Below are 20,775 nucleotides of genomic sequence, written 5' to 3'. Positions count from 1 at the left end.
CTATATAAATAAAATTGAATTGAATTGAATTGAATTTACTGAAGGAGCAATGATTGGAATGTGAGTGCCATCTATACAGCCAATCACGCCTGGGAACCATGAGAATAAATGTAAAATTTAAGTAGTAGTTCAAGTATCACCACATCATGAATTAAGTTTTGTTCATCCTGCTACCTGCAATTTTGTGGAATCCCTCTTTGATAAATCTTGTGGGTCTATGACCGGGGAACACCACAAACGAGTACAGGAGACGTTTCAGTGCAACTGTAACATTCCTGACTGCCCGACAGACGGTAGCCTTGGAAACGTGCTCAGCTTCACCAATATTCACCAAACCGGTTCGTAAGCAGATACAGGTGTGGCCAGAAGGGTCTTCAGAGGCTTTACAGGACTGCTTTAACACCACAGACTGGAACATGTTTAAGCAGGCTGCCACCTACAACAACACCACTGACCTCCAGGAGTACGCAGAGACTGTTACAGCCTACATCAACAAGTGCATTGAGGATGTAACAGTCACAAAAACCATAACTGTCCGGGCCAATCAAAAACCATGGATGACAGGAGAGGTCTACAGGCTGCTGAAAGCTCGGAATGTTGCCTTCAGAGATGGAGACGAGGCAAGCCTGAGGACAGCTAGGGCCAACCTTTCCCGTGGCATCAGAGAGGCTAAGAGACAGTACTCCAGGAAAATATCCCATCACTTCAAAGACAGCAGAGACTCACGGAGCCTGTGGCAGGGCATTCAGACCATCACAGATTACAAGCCCCCACCACAGACTTGTGACAGTACTATCCCCCTGCTGAACGAGCTGAACACTTTCTTTGCTCGCTTTGAAGTCCGAAACAGCACCACTGCACAGAAGACCCCACCCCCTCCTGGTGACCAGGTGATGACTCTGTCCCCGGACAGCGTGAGGAGATCCCTCAGCAGGATCAATGCACGTAAAGCTCCGGGTCCTGACAACATTCCTGGTCGTGCACTGAGAGACTGTGCAGTGGAACTCACTGATGTCTTCACAGACATCTTCAACATATCACTCATCCAGGCTGTCGTCCCCACATGTTTTAAAGCCACCACAATCATTCCGGTCCCAAAAAAGTCATCTCCCTCCTGCTTTAATGACTACCGTCCTGTTGCACTTACTCCCATCCTGATGAAGTGCTTCGAACGACTAGTCATGAAACACATCAAGACTGTCCTGCCCCCCTCCCTGGATCCCTTCCAGTTTGCGTATCGGCCCAATCGCTCAACCGATGATGCCATCTCCACTGCACTCCACTCAGCACTCACACACCTGGACAAAAAAGATTCATATGTTCGAATGCTGTTCATAGACTTCAGTTCAGCATTCAACACTATAATCCCCCAACAGCTCACTCAAAAACTGGTCCAGCTGGGGCTCAACACCTCACTGTGCAACTGGCTGTTGGATTTCCTCACCGGAAGACCTCAAGCAGTACGGGTCGGCAGTAATACATCCAGCACCATCATTTTAAACACGGGGGCCCCGCAGGGATGTGTGCTGAGCCCCCTCCTCTTCACTCTGCTAACCCATGACTGCACTCCATCACACAGCTCCAACCTCTTCATCAAGTTTGCGGACGACACAACGGTGGTGGGTCTCATTAGCAACAGGGATGAGACCGACTACAGAAGTGAGGTGAGACGCCTGGCCACGTGGTGTGCTGACAACAATCTCTCTCTGAATGTGGAGAAGACGAAGGAGATTGTTGTGGACTTCAGGAGAATGTACACCCAACATGCTCCTCTGACCATTGACGGAGCGTCTGTGGAGAGAGTGAGCAGCACCAAGTTCTTGGGTGTGCACATCACAGAGGATCTCTCCTGGACGTACAACACCACAGCACTGGCCAAGAAATCACAGCAGCGTCTCTTCTTTCTCCGCAAACTAAGAAGAGCAGGAGCTCCAGCCCCCATCATGCACACTTTCTACAGAGGCACCATCGAGAGCATCCTGTCGAGCTGCATCACTGTGTGGTTTGGAGCCTGCAATGCGTCCTGCCATAGAACCCTCCAACGCATAGTGAGAGCTGCAGAGAGGATCATTGGTGTCTCTCTCCCCTCCCTCCAGGACATTTACAGCACCCGTCTCACTAAAAAAGCCCTTTGCATAGCGGCTGATCCCACGCACCCAATGCAAAGCTTCTTCAAGCTGCTGCCGTCAGGGAGGAGACTGCGGAGTCTCCAGGCCAGGACCAGCAGACTGAAGGACAGCTTCATCCATCAGGCTGTCAGGAAGCTAAACTCCCTCCCGATTCTGCCCCCCTCTCCCCTCTTCTCCACCACGGTCTCACTGAACTCTGTCACACACACACACACACTCACTCTCTGACGCACTCAATGGCCTGCTCCAGTCACTTTGTGGAGCATTGGACTGCCATTACCTCATAAAGACTTTGCTGTTACACTATCTCTTACCGTACACTACGAAATCTCCATTTGCACTATTTGCCTATTTTGCACCACTATGCCTCCTTACTTGAATATTGTATATTGTATATTGTATATTGCATAGCTTTTTTTTTGTTATACGTAAAATTGTATTGTATTTATTTAAATTTTTACTTTTTAATTATTTTATTTGCATTTTTCTAATCACTAGGGTTTGAGAGTAACGCAATTTCTATTCTGTGTATGTCCTGTACATGTGGCAGAATTGACAAATAAAGTTGACTTGACTTGACTTGACTGACTTGATTATACAGAAAGCTCCCGTTTGCAAAAAACCGAAGTGCAATACAAATAATATGCACAGAACTGAGAGGATGTCCGCGATGTGTCACATGAGCAATATTAGGCCTGAGGATGTTATTCAAATAAATTATAGATTGTGCTGAAAAACGGTAACGTTCACACAGAAAATCATCAGGAAATGATAAAATGTCCGAACGCGCTCTAATCACTCTCTCCCGGCGGAGAGCTCTGTGGAGAATTTGGGCTTCAACATCTACTGGCTCTTCAAGGAAGGAGCACGCCATGTCTGACACTTCCCACAGTCAGGTTTCCGACAAAGAGGCGGAGAAAGTTAGGGTTAGTTGAAGTAAACCTGCTAGGGGGCAGGTTAGCTTCACGGAGTGTGTCGTCATAGTAACTCACTCGGAATTAATCTAAACTCGCTTTGTGAAACCGAAAACCCAGAGTTTTCGTTAACTCAGGGTATACTTACTCATAGTTTGCTCTAAACCGGCTTCCTGAAATAGGGCCCAGGTCATGATTTGAATCCTCTGTATATTGTGTTTCCTCCATGTCTTCGATGATGTTCTAACATTATGCTGAGCTCTAGGTGACTGGTGATTGGATGGAGATGAAGAAAGCCATTATTGACTCTCTGCTGGGGGAACATGACTGCAATTTTCTTAAACTGTACCTCAGTGAGGTTTTGTTTTTCCTTTATCGGATGGTATGTGGGTGTCATGGTTCACGAGTCTGCCCGGCTAGCCCCACCAGGCTACATGGTTCGGGCTTCTGCTTTTGGCCCACACTCCTGTTTCCAGTCACGCTGCTGTTGTGCTTATTTGCCATTTAAAGCCGGGACACAGATCCTCTCATCGCTGGATGATTGTGCGACACACGTTAGTGTTCAGACTCTAGCTTTCCTGAACACTTTTCTTTGTGAGTGTGCGTCTTTGTTGTAACTACCTTCTTCTGTGTACAGTTTCCCCAGACCTGCACCCAAATCTGACGTCTGGGACGTGAGTGAGTTGGTGTGTGGAACCGTGAGGTGGAGTGTGAGAGGGCCATTCCCTTTCCCGGAAATCCCTTTTGGACCCTTGGAACCCCGGATTTCCCCCTCTTGAATATATATATGTATCGCACCTGGTGACTGTGTGAATAGAAACAACTGTCTTGGACTGTGAATCCCGGTCTGCACCTGAGTAAACTCCTTTGCCCGTGACAGTGGGGCAGTGAACTTTGAATTGCATCCACTGACACATTAAAGTTTCTGAGCTCTAACATGCAACCTCAGAAACAGCAGCACCAAGAGCGCACTCAGCCTTAATCTCGTCCTAGTCCCCTTATCATTATTGCTTTTATATTTTTGTTCTTTAGAGATTTCTATCATCATTTTCTGTGATGTCTCTGATTGCAGTAGGTGGCACTCACAGGGATTGGGGATTCGATTAAACTAATGAGTTCATAACCAACTTTGTTTGACTACTTATCCCGATCATGTCATATGAAGGCTGTGTGCAGGCAGAAGTGGTGAAATGGAGGTGAAAAGTGCATTCTGAAAAACAGCTTTACTGCTGATACCCAGTCTAACTAAACTGAAAATACCAAATAAACTTACACAGACAGGTAGCCAAAGCACACAGCATGAGATGAAGGTAGATCGCAAGACAGACCAAAGAAAACACAGGGCTTAAATACACAGAGGGAGCAATCAGGGAATGAGAGACAGGAGGGAAACACAGCTGGGGCAAATCAGGGCTGATGAGACAAAGGAAGCAAAACCAGATGCATTAACATGAGACACGGACTTTCACAGTAAAACAAGAACCACAGACTGAACCTACAGACACAGACTCACAAGCAGGCACTGCAACAGAGGGAACAGAGACGAAGAACCAGGGCAGACACAGACACTGACTGGACACAGAACAGAGGGAGTATGGAAACCAACACGTAAGAACTACATAATCACACACCAAGAAGAACTGGAGAAAATAGAAATGCAAAACAGAACCCAAAACCTTAACAATAATAAGATGAGAACACAAATAAAGGTACAAAACTGAAAACGATACTCGTCCCCCTCTTAGCCTCGCTGGAGTTTTTTGTTTATGAGTGAAGAACCTTTTTAATCCTGTGAAAAATGACTTCCTATGTTTTTGTTACTTTCACATGAAGAAAATGCTTTACAACCAATATTTACTTGTTGGGTTTAACTTTTTGTTGCCAAACACAAACAGAAAGGAATTTTATTTGTGCTTATAAGATTACTGCACACACACAGTACATGCCCACTGCTGCCCTTCAGTACATTTGATCAAGAGCTGCTGACTGGCTGAGTGAGCCCACCGTAAATCCATTTATGTTCTCAATGTGAGTTAAACTGTGTGTTACTTTTTGCTGTATGGGGAATAAGCATTGATTTGTGATATTTTTGATATCTGGTGCTCCATCTGACGGCATTCTATCTCCCACTGGCTGCAGTTTAATCTGAGGGGGGAGGAGAGTCAGGGGAGGCGAGCGGCTGCAAACACTCATATCCATGATTACATTGAGTGAAATTGAAAACAGAGGTGAGCTGATACGAGTGATGTGCGAGCGAAATCGTCACTTCTCCCGTTATTTGCGTTTGAGTTTTCATTATGAGACATCACTGAGCCATCTTCCCATCAAGAAATCACCACAGTGTGGCAAGACGGTCTCAGATAACAGCACGTTGCCTAAACCCCAGCCGAGTCAATATTGCATTTAAAGAGCGAATGAACATATGGTGTGCTGCCAGAGACAAAAGTTTGATTCGAATAGCTGCAAAACTTCTTCATCTTGTTTTGAGCGCTTCATCTATTTATCTCAGCGTGTATCATTAGTTTACAAAGCCAGTAACTGTTGACTTAGAGCTTCCACATCTGTCATGCAAGAGTATATTCGGCTTGCATTAGAATGAAGCTTCTGTGTTCTCAGCTAAGATGATTTTCTACATTTACTTTTATATTTGATTATTTTGCTGCTGCTGTTGTTGTGTGGATCCAAGACTGTAAACACACATCAAATGCACACACAGCTTGGAGCAAACACAAGTCAGAACACGCAGCAGTGTTGTCCTTTGTGTGAGCAGCACTGATGGGCTGGCTTCAGACACAAAGACAGCAATGAAAAGCCAGGTCAGTCTGTCTTTGACAACATTTATTTTTTCCTTTTCTACCTTAAAAAAAAGTTGAGTTCATTAACTCAACCACTGATTTTTATTCTTTACAGAGTACCTGAAACCGGCAGTTTCCCAGGTGATCAAAAGCACAGCTGACCTGTTTCCAGAACATTAGTGACAAAGTGACCAGAATAAAGTCTAGGATCGTAGACTTCAGTTAGTGAAGTCAAGCAGAGCATTTTCCCTTTTACAACTTTTGACTTTTGGGACTTTGTGACCCAAACCAAGAGCTGAGAGAGAAACTGAGAGACATGCACAGGCTTCCCAGGCCAGTCACACTGTAAAGCACAGCTTGCATTATTGTGTTTTCAACTATATAATGTTTGGAAAAACATGATATTATATCCATCAAGAGATGAAACTGGTGGTTATGAAACTGGCAGGCTGGGTTTTTACAGACTAGATGTGTCACCTCTGTTGGAAATTAAAAACACAGTTTAGAGGCACTTCTAGTTTTCAGACCTGATAGCTGTAGTCTCTTATTTGTAATAATGCTAACCAGACTAGTATTTTAGTACAGAACGATAGATAGACGAGATATTCAGTCAGTGTGACTCAAGCTTTGGAAGCTGAAAGGAGGGAGTGTGGGAAAGTGCTGGAAAAATGTGATGCAAAGGACCAAAATGACAAAGCAGGCCTGGGCTGAGTAAAACAAAAAAATAAAATAATGGAGATGCAGCTCAGAAGGAAGACATCAGTGAGGTGCTTGGGTTACCACTGTTCTGATAGAGGAGACAGGAACCTGTTTATAGCTTTAAAGGCCGGACTCTGTACTCTGTAAAGTATTATAGCCTGCTAGGCTCCTGTGCATGATGCAGGTAAAGGTAGCTTAGCCACCATTAACACTGTGGCAGCAGATTGTCCCAAGCAGCTGGGAAACCAGAGGGGACTGGCTGATGGTGAGCAGGAAGCCCAAACGGTACACCACCAAGTTCTTTCTCCACTCAGTGGAGAAAACAGTCTGGTTATTGGTGACAGTTCTGAGAAACAGCCTACAGACACCTGCAGCCATTTAGGTAGCTGTAGGTGGCATAAAAGGAACCCAGAAACTGCTGGGTAAGGGTAAACGCTGATACAATAACATTATAATTCACACTGGTGGTAAGGACACTTGTTACATCAACTGGACGCCACTAAAATTAATATTGAATCCAGCTCCTCGTTTGTTTCTTCTTCACTCACCTCTTTTCACGTTCTGTGTGTTTATACATCACTCTCATTGGTTATTATTAATATCTGGCTCTTCCACAGTGTGTCTTTTGTCCTGTCTTTTGTCCCCTGGCTACCCCTCCCTGAGGTTGGTTCTGCTTGAGGTGTCTTCATGTTAAAAGGAGGTTTTATCAATTTGAACAGGAAGAACTATATGTCAGAAATGATACTGTCTAATATAATCAATATTAATATTGATAAAAGAGAATTTATGTCCTGGGTGCATTAAGGAGCTTTAAATATTTTCTAAATCTCTATGAAATCAGTTTTTGCTGCTGTCTTACAGCGCACACTTTGATGACCTCACCCTCACTGGAAAAAGCAAGAGTTTTCAAGGTCAGCATAGATGGAGGCATCCCTGCTTGAAAATCCAATTCTGCAATCAATTTGAGATTGGTTAACACGTAAGGAGCAGGTTTCCATCAGCAGCTGTTCCATTTTGTCTCCATAATTAAATTTGCCTCTCTTTTTAACTGCTTCCCTGCCTCCTTGGTGAGCCATTTCTGTCTTGTGCTCACTCTCTCACACACAAATATCTGCCTTCTGTATCCCACTCACTCTTTTGAATCCCACTGAGAAGTGCACTCAGGCTTGTAAAGCAAATAGCTTCAGTTCCCATCCACAGTAAATATTTTCCAGCTGCCATCGAGGCAGAGGGAGGAATTTAAATATTTATCACCTGTAATAACTGTCACATCCACCCCCAACACCTGCTGTTCAGGTCACACAGACATACACAAGCAGATATAGAGGAGGCAGTAAAAGTGAAATGCACATTTATCATGCTACATCTCACCTCGGCCAGTGTTTTAAATAAAATGCTTCATGCGCAGTATATGTAAATCCCAAATGGATGTGATAGCAGCGGGCGAGTGCTGTTATCACATCCATTTGGGATTTACATAGAAATTCATTCAGTGTACTTCTAGGATAACGGGAAATTATTCCTTTAGCTAGCATCTTGTGCACCTGATTTACCTTTGCTAAAGTTAGGAAGTAGTCCAAGCGGCCTGCTACAGTTTGTAGACTTTAAGTACTTGGTGTACAACAAAAATGTCACTGTGTACTTGATTATTTATTCAATGTATGTACAGTTAGGTCCATAAGTAGAAGTGCCTCTCCACTCTACAACAGCATATTTTGCAGCTTGAATTAAAGAAGTTTAAAAAAACAAAACAATTTTCAGAGGCTAAAAAAAGGAGTTGGACAATTGACTCAAAGGCTAAACATGGGGTAATGAGGTTGACGAATCAAGCAGGTAATAAGGTGCAGTTGATTCCAAGTGTTTAACAGTTCTACTGGACCCTTCACATGGACATTGACAGGTTTAGCCAATCAAACTCTGAATTAGATTAAACAGCACAATAGCTATTACACAAACATCTGATCCAGATGTTGCGGATACATTAATTTGGCTGACTCCTGTTTCTATTTTTGCATTTGTAAATATTGTTGTCATTTTCAGTGTATATAGTACAAGGACTAGTTCTGCTATTTGTTGTTATAACCTATTGGCCCTCATGTTTTACCTATTATCAACACCTCCCGTTTAACTGTAACCTTTCCACTTGATCTTAAACATGCTATTGCCCACCCACTTCTTAAAAAAACTAACCTTGACGCAACCGTTATTTCAAATTTTAGACCAATCTCTAAACTTTCTTTTATGTTGCTTTTATTCAGCTCCAGGCCTTTTTGGAGACTAATGCCACCTTAGAGTCATTTCAGTCTGGTTTTAAAGCACTACATAGCACTGAAACTGTGCTTTTAAAAGTTCTTAATGATCTTTTATTGACTACAGATTCTTCATTTTAGTGCTTTTAGATTTGAGTGCGGCATTTGATACAGTGGATCACGGGATTCTGCTATCAAGATTGAAAAATTGTGTGGGCATTAAGGGTACTGCACTTAAATGGTTCAGATCCTACCTAACTGATAGGAGTTTTTCTGTCAGGTTCAATTGCTCCTCTTCTACATCCACCCTCCTTACGCGTAGGGTCCCATAAGGGTCTGTCCTTGGCCCAATGCTTTTTTCCCCTATATGCTCCCGCTAGGTTCTATTGTTAGTAATCATGGAATCTCGTTTCACTGCTACGCTGATGATGATTTTCAAATCTATTTTCCCTTGAAAAAGAACTCTGCAGACCCTTTTAAAGTTTTACTTGACAGTGTTGATTATATGAAGTCATGGTTTGCTTTAAATTTTTTGCATGTAAACGATCAAAAAGCTGAGATTATACCTGACCCCCGTTTTTCCCTTAATGTTGACCTTGTCCCACAAGTTCTGTTTGCTAAAGGTTTAGGAGTGTTTCTCGATAGCTCTTTTCTCATTTGAGAACCAAATAAATTCTGTTATTAAAACCAGGTTTTTCCAGCTGAGGGCGATTGTAAAAACCAAGACCAGGTTGTCATCTGCCGATTTCGAGTGATTCATGCATTTATATCATCCAGGCTTAACTACTGTAATAGTCTCTATTTTGCTATTGACCAGGCCCTACTCTCTCATTTGCAGCTCGTTCAGAATGTGGCGGCCTGACTAGCAAATCATATCTCCCCAATTCTGGCACGTTTGCACTGCCTACCAGTACATCGTAGAATCAAATTCAAGATTTTGTTGTTTGTTTTTAAATCTCTGAATGGATTAGCTCCATCTTATCTCTCGGACCTTTTGAATAAAAATACTCCAAGCAGAGCTCTTAGGTCGGCAGATAAGTTGCTCCTGGACATCCCCAGAACCAGACGGAAAAACCGAGGTGACCGAGCTTTTGCAGCTCTGTAACAGTCTGCCCCTTAACATTAGGTCTTCGCCAACACTTGACATTTTTAAAACCCGCTTGAAAATGCACTTGTATTCTCTAGCTTTCAACTATGACTAGTCTTCCATTATATTTTCTATGAATGTTTACTATTTTCATTATGTACAGCACTCTGGTTAATAATAATGGATTGGATTTATATAGCGCTTTTCAAGGCACCCAAAGCGCTTTACAATGCCACTATTCATTCACTCTTGCATTCACACACTGGTGGAGGCAGCTACAGTTGTAGCCACAGCTGCCCTGGGGCAGACTGACAGAAGCGAGGCTGCCATATCGCACCATCGGCCCCTCTGGCCAGCACCAGTAGGGTAAAGTGTCTTGCCCAAGGACACAACGACCAGGACAGAGAGCCCGGGGATCGAACCGGCGACCTTCCAGTTACAGATATGCTTCCCAACCCCTGAGCCACGGTCACCCCAAACATGGTTCAACCTATGTTGTTTTTTTAAATGTGCTGATAAATAAATTTGATTTGATTTGATCACCCAGAACATACAGAAATACCTGAAGTGTGATCACAGCCTACAAATATGTGAAACATATTGCAAGAAAAGTTATTTTCAGTGAGATCATGGAAAATATTAAATATTAATATTAAATATGCAGAAACCAACCTAAGCATTAATAGATTAATCTGAAAGCAGAAATCACTGTAAAACAAAAGCAGACATTTAACCCAACGTAACACAGATGATTTCATGAATTTTAAGTTAATTTGAGTTTTCTTTTACTTTTAGTCTTTTGATAAAGTCAAGATATTTTTGAAGTTGAATTCTGTGGCTGAAAGAAAATATCCATAATTGAAACGTGATTTTTTTTTTATCCATTTAAGTTTAGGTGGTTAGATTGCACTTTTGATTTAACAAGGTTTTAAAGAGTTACAGGGAGTACTCTAACATGCTGTCTTTGTTCTTGGTACAAAATTGTTTGGTGTGCTTCATGTGTACCAAGGACAAATGATTCTTCCAAAAATACTACATGTGAATAGAACACAACTCTGGCTCCATAGTTAATTTCTTACATTTATTGAGCTAATTTTCAAATTTCAGCTAACAAAAAAGGTCAAGAGAAAACAGAGTAGAGAAAGAGACTGTTAACCAAAGAAGTGCAAGAGATGATAAAAACTATGGTAGTTACAAATGCCACTAAAGGAGTATAACAGTATGAGAAGTCACACCCAGTGCAACTTTACAACAACCTCATGATAACTTTAAGCTCAGGTGGGCAGAGGAACATTCAGCCAACTGAAGACATTTTAGGATAAGTGATAAAAACAGTAAAACATCTGTAGTCTCGATAAAACAAAGAGTTTTAAGGAGTCTGTTAATACTAGCATCACTGTAGTATCAAGAAATGTAGAAAAAGCTGAACTTTGTTGATTTCTGGCATAAGGCTTCATCTACCCAGACAAGAAAGCCGATAAACGAGCAGATTTGGTCCCAAGAGAAAGCAGGAATAGCCACAAAGGCACTCCAAGCAGAGCCAGTGAGCCAACTGGCAATACCAGTCCGTCCCACGGCTGCTATACCTGGAAGCACAACTAGATCTTGGTTCAACTGGCGATCATTCTAGAAGTATGAAGAACTATCACCATTGTCTCCAATGTCTGGACTACCAAGTAGGAAAAGGTCTGGTGGTCATCAGCAATAGTGAGCACATCCTTCCTTGACCTGGCACAAGACCTGAAAGATCACATTGACCGTGATCACAATCTGGTCTTTCCAACAGAGATAATAGCAACTAATTTCACCTCATCTTGTGGTCATTTTTGCAGAAGATATTATCAAAGAAATACAGAAGACAGGGTACCTACATCACAACCCCAGCAAGGTTGTTACATCCTTCTTCAAACACAGAACATCGGGATTGTACCATCAAGTCCTATAAGCGCTAATGATCTTTTTTAAAATGTGCTCGTAGAATACAGAGTCCCTGCCTGTCCCCAGAAGTCAGCGAAACACAGGACTTGAACTAACCTCAGCATACATCAGATGCTGTGGAGCCCTTTTCAATCAAAGCTTGGACTTCATTTTTATGTCTTACTTTTTAATTAGTTGCCTATTCTTTAACACTTCAGGCCTAACACTATCTCTTGGCAGATTTGTTTCAGTCTCAGTGATTTTATTGTGCCTTAGAGTTAGAGTACAGTCCAGGTTGCCCTGCTGTAGAAATTCTGGAAACGACTTGCTGCTCTCGCTTGTCTTTGTATCTTTCTACTCACATTTCTTTCATTGTTGATGTCATTCATCTGACCAGTCTTTCCTTCTCTGCGTTTCCTTCTCATATGTTTGAAATTATTAATGTTTTCATCTCTAGTATTTGTACTTTAAATACGCTTCATGGTACATATGAAATTAGAGACTGACTTGGAAGGGCAATCAAAGCATTTTCTATTGAAAAGTAAATGGAAACAGATTTGTAGTTTTTGCTTATTTATTACAGTATCACCCTATTATTAGAAAACACTGTATTTAATTATCAGTGGGACTCTATTCGATCACAAACTAACAGCAGACTGACTCCTTTTTACTGCTGTTTTATTACCACCTTGGTACAAGGGGGTAACTTTGAAGAGAACATCTGATTATGAGCAGCCATTGACCTGGTCCTTGACTTCAAAGCGACCATTTGCAGTGTTCACATTTCACATTTGCATTGTATGTTTTCTTAAATTGGTAGTGTATATTGCACACTGTAGTGGCACACTAAAAATGAAACTACTACTAAGGACATGCTCACTTATTGCTGACCACCAGACTTTCTGCTACTCTCACAAAAGGAGTTATACTTAGTAGTCCAGACATTGGAGGAGTGAGGCAATGGTGGTAGTTCTTCATAATTCTAGAATGATTGCCAGTTGAACCAAGATCTAGTTGTGCTTCCAGGTATGAGCCTTGCTTTCACTACACAATGCTGTCTAAAGTACAGTACAATATCAAACACAGAACAGAAACAGAAAAGGAAACCAAAAGAGAAAGAGGCTACTTGTTTTGCCTGCTTGTTCCTAGCTTTGCGCGAGTTCTGTAGCTCACCTGTTAACTTCTTACCTGTTAACATCCACCAGGTCACTGGTGGTCCTTTGAGGGTTAGGCTATCACTTGTTTTGTTTTTTGTTTGTTATGTTGCTATAAGATAAGAGTTTTTTCTAGAAGAGATACCTTTTAGATGAATTCTCTTGATTCTGAAACTACAAATTTTCTTATAAAAACCTTTTATATCTGGTTGTTCCATAAAGGCAAAAACCCTGTAAAAGTAGTAGGTGTGAACAGGTTCCTGTGTTGATTTTCATAAAGGTAAAACTGCATCAGCTTAGGTGAATCTGCAGCCTATGAAAACAGGGAAGACTAATCCTGCCTGACTACCTGACAACTAGACCCAGTCATGTAAATAAAAAGAGACTTGAAATCCTTTGCTCTGCTTTACAAAGGCAGCTCTGTTGGTATCATTATTGTAGCAAAGGAGCATCTTAATTCAATATAAATTTAAGTGTCTATTAATATGAGCAAGTGACAGTTTTTATTTTTATCTTTTTTAAACTACATCAACAACATTCCTGCAATTGTAACAAACTAGCAGGTGTTAAGAGTGTGAACCTGGGACAGACGTTCTCTCCATGGAAAGAGCTCCAGCACTGAGAGGACACAAAATACACCCGGGTTTGGTCTCTGCTTATAACCTTTCTTTTTTCAATATCTTTTACATTTTTGAAGTGGAAGGGAAGCTTTGAGTTACTCATCCTACAGTTTTTAGGATGAGCAAGGTTTCTTCCACAATGCTAATATATTAATATTTCATATACCTTCACCTTTGTGTAGGTGTAAATCATCATTGGCGACAACTCCAATCGTTCTTCCAAGTCTTGGCAAGTCAGAAGAAAGAAAATAATTATTCTAGGTGACATACATTCAAAGCTATTTACATTTTTCCCCAAAAAGTAGGTTATGCCTTTCTCCAAATATGATGTTAGTTTTACAACCTATGATGACTTAGACTTTTAAAAAACTTAAAAAACTAAAAAGTTTTTGACTTAGACATTTAAAAAAACAAGAGGTCATATTGGCAGAACTTCTTGAGTATAAAAGTTTTTAGAAACTTTTGTCAGAGAAAGTGGATGTGTACACGAGCAAAAAGCCCCACAAGGGTACCCTTCATGGGAGCTGCAGGAACAGTTGATTATTAGCAGCGTACTGGATCAGTCTTTCTTTGAAAATGAATAAAGCCCTTAGCACAGCAGGTATATTCGGTAGAGTAAGATCCCGAGGGGCACGGAATACAGGTATTCGAACATCACTAACAGAGAAGGAGGAGCGCTGTGGTTGAAGTTGGATCTTTCCCAAGGGTCTTAGACCTTCAGAGCAACAGTATCCAGCCTTTTAAAGAAAAAAACACTCTGTCACCAGCAGATATAAACAGTTTGGATATTCATTTTGTTGGGAAAAAAAGACAGCGTGCAGAAAGTGGTGCTAAAAAAAATCTGTCACATTTTACATAATAAAGGGTTTTTGCTAGACCCTGATCTTTGCCTGACATCAGGAAGATGAGATTTGCAGACGGTCAGTACTCTGGTTATGTTTGTGTGTACCGCAAACATAACCAGACACATACACCAGATTCCTGTCACCTTCCATGTATGTCTCACATGGCTGGGGAGAAATCTGGGGAAGGTCACGAGCCGTTTGATATTCAGGACGAGCGGCCCGCCAGAGCTTCGCTGCCAATGGAAACTGACAGCACACCATCAGCAGAACCATCAATCACATGAGAGCAGAGAGTTTGGAAACATCAAGGTCCCCTGGGATGCTTTCACGAGAAAGAAAGGAGGGAGGTTTGCCATTCACACGAACCTCTGTGAGTTCATTGAGTGAGCAGAAATCGCATCTAAAACACCCGTCTGACTGATTCATGTGTTTTATTACGTTTGTCCCTTTGCATCGTTGTCCCAAAACACTGGCGCTGATTCCAGTTTCCTTACAATAAGTTATTATGCATACTGTGTGACAGCACACATCTCTTTCATTCTTATGTGTACATCAAGATATTCATTGGAGTTATGTGTGTCAGGTACAGTCAGTGAGTAGCTGGACAAAAATCCAGATCTTTTTATGCAGCATCAGTACTCGCCCCCACTTAAAAAAAATTGTTCCAGTGTTGCCCATCTAAACTTCCATAGCTTACTCATGTAAACAAAGTATGTATGTCCTGTTAATACAAATTTTTTACTGGATTTTTACTGAATATCAAACGCAGCGCTCTACAGGCGGACTGACAGATTCCCTTGGATTACATAAGCTGGTAACAGAGGGTTTCACTAGCGTGATTTATTATCCAAAGCTGAACAGCAACGAAAGGGGGGGAAATCCACTTTTTGCTCTTATTGGTCAGTCTCATGGAAGTGGTGGAAACATTGTTGAAAACTACAATTCTGTTAGGATGATGTCAGGTATCTGAGATGTAACATTGATTGGCTCAGGGCACTCTGCTCCCTCAACAGCCTCATATGCATCATGTCATAGTCTGCGTGGGTCTCTGTAGTTATTCAGCAGCAGCCCTGCTCCTCTGGGTGGAGACTGGTTGCTCCTTCCTGGCCGGCCACCTGGGGGCAATTATTCCAGCAGCATATAAGACCTGCGTGCTCAATTAGTCATCGCCTGAGTGTCTGCTAACCCATGTTAGTCAGTGGTGTTACTATCACTCAGTCCAGATCTAGAGTGAACATTTACTTGTTTTTCCAGTCTTCATAGTGGGCTCGTGGAGTGGGTTTCTTGCCTCAGTCAACCCTGCTTACCTGGACCTTGGTCACCTGCTGCTGGTAAATCATTGCTAATTCTTTTGTCACTCACCTGCCTGCCTCCCTGTGCCTCGGCCTCATGCTCATGCCTTGGGCTCCACCCGTCCTCTCTTGCTTCCCTCCACCTGTAACCAAGTAAGGTGACTCGGTTTGACTTTGGGAACTCGCTGATTTACTGCTGGACCACTCTGACTGTGTTCTCCTCTCATTTCAGTGCCCCGGTTTCTTCATAGTATCCCCCCGGCTCAGCTTCCACCCCCAACAGTCACAGCTGTACCACTGTATTCTAGAGCTGACTAGTTTTATCTTACATGTCTTAGTTTTGATAGCACGCCAACTAATATAGTGCCATAGTTTAAATTTGGATTTTATGTTTACCTCGTGGGAAAATAAACTTTTGTTCACCTTGCTTACGGTTTGGATCCCACGCTTGTGACCATCTCATTTTCCTCTGGCCGCTGGGCCACAACACATACAGTAGATTCAATCAATTTTATTCATACAGCACCAAATCACAACAGTCACCTCAAGGTGCTTTATACTTTAAGGTAGACCCTACAATAACACATACAAAGAAAAGCCCAACAATCATATGACCCCCCTATGAGCAAGCACTTTGGTGACAGTGGGAAGGAAAAACTCCCTTTTAACAGGAAGAAACCTCCGGGAGAACCAGGCTCAGGGAGGGGCGGGATAAAACACATGCATTCCTATCAATGTAAGTGATTTTATTTTTGTTTAATAGGCAAAAAAAATATCAGCATGTGCAGACTCCATGGGTTGATGGTGTAAGTCAGAGTTCTTAAACTAGGGTTGTTTGGAAGCCTGATGACAGAGACAAAAATCCTGCTTTGGGTTAAGATGCGATTAGGTAAAATAAAATGATTGCTGCTTTTTTACAGGTCTGTTCCCTTTGTTGTAGGCACGAAACACAGCTCAGTGAAATATAAATTTCAAAGTCATACTGTTTGTAAGGAACGACCAGGACGATTGATATTCAGCTTTGCTCATGAGATGGGGCATTTATGGAAGTAGATTCGAGTTACGTTTTGTTACGAGCACCTGTCGGAGACTCCCAACAGTAAATAGAAAAGTCATTCTTAGAGTGTTACTGTATGTGTGCATTACCAACGTGCTGCATGTTTAAAATGATCATCATGTCAAACACTCACAGCATCTGCTTATTGAAGTCATCCTTATCTCCAGGCAAACTGGCACACAAATCCCCAGAAATGAATCCTAATCTGAGAGATCTGAGGCAGGATTTAGCATTGCTTGTTTAAGTCAGTGTATCCAGGACCACACTGGCTGTTTTAATTATAGAAACCAATTTGACTTAGACACTATCTCTGCTTTATTTCATGCACATCAGAGAATTAAAACTTTCTTAGTAACTTCTGCTAAAATATTTCAAAACTGTTCTTTAATCTGCACCTCGTATGTCAACATTGTGCCCGCAGGTTTATTTTGCCATGTAAGTGGTTTCTTGAGAGGCTGAGCGGCAGGCTACTGTAACTCCTTGGAGAACACTGCTCAACAGTTGAAGTGATGTCACGTCATCTCCTGTCAGTCTTTGTTCTTTTAGCCTGTAGAACAGCAAAATATGAAATCGTTGCAGCTGCGAGAGCTATGAAGTCTGATGCCCCGAGCATCTTTGTGTCTGTGTGTGAGACAGAGTTCATGTCTTACGCTGCTGTCAGCTTCTTTTAAAGAAGGCAAGAAATCCTGAGAGTGACAGAAAACACAGTGTGACTGATACATCTGCAGATTTATTTACTATAATAGCAACACTGAGCCCATTTCCTCTGTCAGACTTTGTTGGTTGAGGACACAAATACTTGATCTGTGTTTGCTGAAGGTTTAAGCTCTTTAAGACACTGAATGTGCATCGTGTGTTGGCTTTATGTCTTTAACTCTTATTCTTATTCTGCTTATGACTTTACTCAGACATATTTTTATTATTTATTTTTGTTTGGTGCTGAACATTTTAGAAATTTGTATAATGTGTGGTACGAGACACTGATGGACCTCTTTAACCAAACAGTCATCTTGTCTACAGCGTCATGGGGAAGTAGCACTCTAGTCCTGCTCGTGGGTTCATTGACAGCCAGAAAAAAAATCCCTTTTACAGTCAAACTTTCAGAATATTATCTGTAATTAGGTCACAGCCTTTTAAGTGTCGCTTCTTTGGCTGTCTTTATTGGCAGGCACACTGTGGGTAAAAACATCCTACATCAATACTCCTTAATCTATCTGTCAATATGACTGCATTCAGACTCATTCTGCGTGACAGGCGAGAAAGAAAATGTTCCCAGGCCTTATCTGGTAAGAGCAGGGTGTTTGTTCAGACAACAGATGAACGTTAAATTGCTCATTATGAGTAACTGAAGCGAGAACCTCACCTTCATTTAAGAAGAACGCAGGTTTAGTTTAACTGCTGCTCGACTCAGCGGTATCACTAAACGCACATATCACCAAACAGAGCTCTTTAACAGAGTATTAATCGCTTACATTAGAGTCATGTAGATCAATAGTAAAAAGAAAAGGAAATGTAGTAGCAATATTCCAGCACTGGAAACAAATTAAACACAGTGAGAAGTTTGCAGCCTGCTACACAAACTAGTTTTTGGTCTGTGTGGACAGCTCCCCTTCATAACAACCACAGGGGGTGAATGTTTTTTTAAAAGCATCTTTTGGATCCTTGTCAGCTTTAAAGTCAGGAGTGTGGCTGCTTTGGCTGATTGGTTTATGAACACATGGAGCTGTAACTGTATGCTAGGCTCTACCACAGTTAATACGAGTCACTGAACTTAACCTCTCCACTGTTAGCTTAGCATCCTGTCATTCAAATATGGCTTAAAACAAACAAACAAGCAAAAACACACGGTGGAACCCAAACACGATTTCTGAAGATTCAGGACATCAAAAAGTCCAAAGTAATGAGTGACATCACAATGGTGTCATCAGACTCATAGACTTATAAACAGTCAATGAGTCACATCTAAATGTAGGGAAGGAGCAGGTGGAGCACCACACCCACTCTGGGTTTTTTTGCACACCTCTTATAATTTATAATTTCTTTTTATTCATAATTTCTTATGTAAACTGTTATTTGCACATTTTTACTATAAATTTCTAAGATAAAATCTGTACATTTTTGTAGTAATCTATAACACTGTAAATCTTACTGTCATTAAACGGTCGGGCATTGCACAGCAATAAGCGTTTCACCACATGTCATACTGTGTATGGTTGTGTGTGTGAAAAAATTTTTTTGAATTTGAAGCAACAGTAGGAGGAATTAAAGGGCCCACAGGGCTGATTATTTCACAGTAATCGTACAGATTCAAAAGAAAAAATTATGTTTTAATGTTTCCTTTTGGAAAGCCATGTGGTGTTGGAGGAAAGGAGGACCCAAAATGACTGATGATACGAGTGGCGTTTATTTACAAGTGGTGGAGTGGCAAAACAGGCAGTGAGGGAAGACCTAAACTGGGAAAACTAAATAATAAACCAGAGAACATACGAAACGGGGTGAGTGGCAGAGAGACGCAGACGAGGAACAGGACACCGTGGAACACAGACGAACTGGCAACAGTCAGGAGAACACACAGGGCTTAAATACACGCACCAGTAATCAGGGGATGAGAGACAGGAAGGCAACACACCAGGGAGAAGTCAGAGCTGACGGGACAGGGGAAACGTAACCTGAACACACTCACACGAGACGGGGACCTTCAGAATAAAACAGGAAACTCAGACACAGAGAACCAGACAAGACACTGAACTAAACAGACAGATTCACAAACAGACAGTGTGACACCATAGACAGACAGAACACAGAAGTGGGACCAGGGCAGGCACAGAACAGAAACCTAACAAATAGCAAATCATAACAGAATACCTACTCAGGATAGACAAAAGCATAAAGAAACACAAAACACTGAGTCGGCAGACTCAGGACCATGATACTTTTGTTTGAGTTTTTTTCACATTAATGGTCTGTGTACACACGGACCACACTCTGCTGTGATAAATGTATTATAGACTTGCTGCTGTGCTGGGGATCGCTTTCCTGTTGCATGATCCAGTCTTGACCAAGCTTTAGCAGTCAGACAGACTGCTCATGTTTGACCCTAAAATACTCTGGTAAACAGTTAATTACCAAATGATCACCCCTCCACCACCGTGCTTGACAGAGGTGTTTGACTTTGGTCCCGTCAGTCCAAGGGACGTTGTTCCACAGGTCTTGTGGTTTGTTCAGATGTAAGCCTCTGTAAGCCACGCTGCCATGTTCTTTATAGAGAGAAGAGGCTTTCTTGTGACAACCCCTTCAAACATGCATATTCAGAGTGTTTCTAATTGTGCCTACACGAACGTTTGAACAGTCTGACCATGGGATATATTTGCTGGGAGGACTCCATCATTGTGTGAATGCACATACGATTGCTCCAGAAAAGCAAAGCTGCCAAAACATCAGTGGTCTCACATTTGCTGATGACCAATCAGGTGCATCCGATTATCAGCACATGGCTGATAATTTACCCCTTTAATTCTTATGGGGGCAATAAGAATGTGCTTAATTTTTCATACTGGGCTGCATAAAGTCCAGCGAAAACGTTCTTCACATGACTGTACTTTGGCGTTAGGGTTGTTTTTGTTACATGTTTTGTTCTCACGTTTGAAATGATTGATGTGAAATCTGCAATCTCCTTCAGATTGTGCAACTCTGCAAATAACTCAAAATGATCTTTTAAACCCAGATTAGGCCTTCCTCGACACCTCGATCGGAGGTAAAAAACCAGCCACATATACATTTTGTACATATCTTTCACTAAGTAAACATGCTGGGTGAAGAAAACATTTGATTTTTGCTCCCCACCCCAACCAGCATGAAAGCCCTCCTTTGTCATCTTCATTCTCACACCTCCGCTGTGGTGAAATGTCACAGCTGTTACACCCTGTGACTCATCATCACTGTGACAGGCTGACATTTGCTTCCTCCGTTGTTGCCCTCATCTGCAGCTTCTTATCTCTTAATACAGCGGGCTGTCCC

Source organism: Aulonocara sp. 'chitande type north' Nkhata Bay, linkage group LG1 (genome assembly GCF_057382095.1).
Source record: "Aulonocara sp. 'chitande type north' Nkhata Bay isolate Kocher_YH1m ecotype deep benthic linkage group LG1, A_spYH_male_GT1.1, whole genome shotgun sequence".
Lineage (NCBI taxonomy): Eukaryota > Metazoa > Chordata > Actinopteri > Cichliformes > Cichlidae > Aulonocara > Aulonocara sp. 'chitande type north' Nkhata Bay.
This window is presented reverse-complemented; position numbering follows the sequence as displayed.